This window comes from Calidris pugnax, unplaced genomic scaffold (assembly GCF_001431845.1).
Source record: "Calidris pugnax isolate Ruff unplaced genomic scaffold, ASM143184v1 scaffold470, whole genome shotgun sequence".
NCBI lineage: Eukaryota > Metazoa > Chordata > Aves > Charadriiformes > Scolopacidae > Calidris > Calidris pugnax.
Window position 1 is genome coordinate 531,384 of NW_015092761.1, and position 2,923 is coordinate 534,306.

Genomic DNA, 2,923 nt, shown 5'->3' on the forward strand with positions numbered 1-2,923 from the left:
CACCCAGCCAAACGCTGCCCCCGAGCTGTGCCAGGGTTTTGCCACCTCCTGCACGACCCACAGCCCCCCCTCCTTATCTCTGCACCCTTTCACATATCTCCATCCTGGGGAGCAGGAGCAAACAGAAAAGCCCTGCCCCAGCAGCGAGGAGCAGGGCAGGGATCCCAGCCAGGAGAAGGGCAAGTGACATGCCAGTCTCTGCCAAGACCCGGTGCCTGACATCCCCATTCCCTGGGCACCTCCATTTACCCAGTGAGGCCAGTCTGGATGAGCAGAGAAGCAGGTCTCCTTAGTGCTCCAAGCTGCCCGGGTTTGGGTGAACTGGGACTTTCTGCAGCTCTTGTCACAGCGCCTAGGCTGGCCAGGGCACCCTGAGGTCCAATCCCCAGGTTATTGAGCACTGGAGGGTTTTAATGAGTCCAGCCTGGCATTTCCAGCGGTCTGTCACCTTGAGCAGAGCTGTCTCTGTCCCCAGGCTGGACACCAAGCCGGTATGACACGTACTCACTGTGAAACCAGGGGCAGGAGTGGCAGAAAGGCATGGCTGGGCACTAAGGGATCTGTTGACAGGCAGGTTCCCTGCGCTGGACACCCCAGGATCAGTCCCTCTCTGCTTTCTTCTGGGGTATGAGACACGTCCACTCAGCCTCAACAGCCCCCACCCTATGGACCTCATGCCCATGGAGGCACCAGGGTGTAGTCAAAGGGTGCTAACAGCAGTGTTGGGGAACACCTCTGGTTGGGCAAAGGGAAGGAGGAGAGAAAGGGCAAGGGAAGGGGCAAGGGGATGCTTTCAGACCCTGTCCCCTGGGCACACAGCCTCATCTCAGGAACAGAGCTTCTCTTTATCGTGTTCATTGCATCAGCAGGTCCCAAATGACTTGATTTCTCCAGACTTGGTCCTTGGGACTGAAGAACAAACTGCTACCAAATGCCCCCTGGCTTCTTCTATGCATCAAAGCCCTGAAAACATCACCTTCCCATCTATAAAACCCCTTTTGGGGGCTTAGGCTGGCCTATGCCATCCCACGGAGACAGCTTGGGATAAGCTGTGCCAGATCAGCCTCACCGGCCCCCACATCAACTCCTTCCCTTTTGGTCTCAGTGCCCAGCTGAAGCCTGGAGGTTTGCAGGCTCTTGCTGTTGGGAAGTGAACCTCAATTGAGAGAGGGTCTTCCCAGGTGCAGTCACAGAATCACAGAATATTCATGGTTGGAAGGGACCTCTGAGATCATCGAGTCCAACCATTAAAAAAAAAAAGAAGAAAAAAAAACACAACAAAAGCAACACCAAAACCACACCACACCCACCTACAACAGACACAAGCCAACAATCTTGGGCACTAGAGCATGCCCTGAAGAGCCACGTCTACACGTTTCTTAAATACCTCCAGGGATGGTGACTCCACCACCTCCCTGGACAGGCTGTTCCAGTGCCTGACCACCCTCTCAGGAAAGTCATTCTTCCCAATATCTAATCTAAACCTCCCCTGCCCCAACTTCAGACCATTTCCTCTGCTCCTGTCATTATTCCCTTGGGAGAAGAGGCCAACCCCCACCTCTCTACACCCTCCTTTCAGGGAGTAGTAGAGGGCAAGGAGGTCTCCCCTCAGCCTCCTCTTCTCCAAACTCAACATGCCCAGTTCCCTCAGCCTCTCCTCGCAGGACTTGTTCTCCAGACCCCTCCCCAGCTTGGTGGCTCTCCTCTGGACACCCTCCAGCAGCTCAATGTCCTTCCTGTAGTGAGGGGCCCAGAACTGAACCCAGCCCTCGAGGTGAGGCCTCACCAGTGCCCAGTCCAGAGGCACCATCCCTGCCCTGCTCCTGCTGGCCACGCTGCTCCTGACACGGCCGGGATGCTGTTGCCATCCAAGTCCTCGCCGCTTGGGCTAAATAGTATTTTCTGAACACAGGAGCAGCCCAGGAGACAGCGTCTCTGCTCAGGCTGTACCTCTTTTCCCCATTAACACCCCAAAGTCTCTCTCTGTGCTCCTTACACCTCTTCTGCCTCTGCCCCACACGTCCCCTCTGTGGTGCTTTCTCCCAACTGATAAAGAGCAGAATGATGTCCACCCGCCCGTGCCCCATGGGTGCCGCTGCTGTGCTGGCACCGGGCACAGCACTGGTGGGTGTTTCCCTTCCCTCCACCCCAGACTTTCACCCTCCCAAAAAAAATAATATCACTGTGTTGCTTTTGACACCAGCAGGCAGCTCCCTTGAAGAAAAACTCTCTCCCAACTGGTGTCTACCCAAGGGCAGCCCTCCCGGGCAGGCACGCCGCCGCTCCCCTGAGCAGGGAAAGTCCTTTTACTTCTATTTATTTATATCTGTCTTGCTGTAAACTCACCCGCCGGCGAACCTGCTGTTCGTACTAACAAACACGTCTCTTTGCTCTGTGCAGAAGCCGCTGGCCCGGCAGACAGAGGGAGCGGGGGGATCTCCCCCAGCCCTTCCCCAGCTCTTCCATAAATCCCGGCTCCCACCAGGTTTGTTTACATGGCAGCCGGTAAGCGGAGCCCTTTTGGCAAAGCAGCTCCTGCTCTAGGAGAGACCTAAGCCAGGGACCCAAAAGGGTCTGCACCAAAATCCTAACAGGCACCGCGGGCCCTGTGGAAAGTCATTTCCTATCAATCACCTCTGGTCACTCTGCCCGGGAGAGGTCTGCCCGTAGTATGCTTGGACAAGACAGAGCTCCAGCCTAGAAAGTGTCCCTTCGGAGCAGGAGGTTTTTAAGACAAGGAATTGTCAACAGCAACATTTCTGAGGTGGAGAGGTGTTTCTGTACCAACCAGCTGTAGAGTAACACTACTGTTATTTAGGCTGTCATCATTAGGGTTCAGAGTTAACAGTTCACAGCAGGCAGTGGAACAACTTCTCTGAGCTTTCTTCCAAGCCGTCCATGCTGCCACGGCTGTCGGGGGACA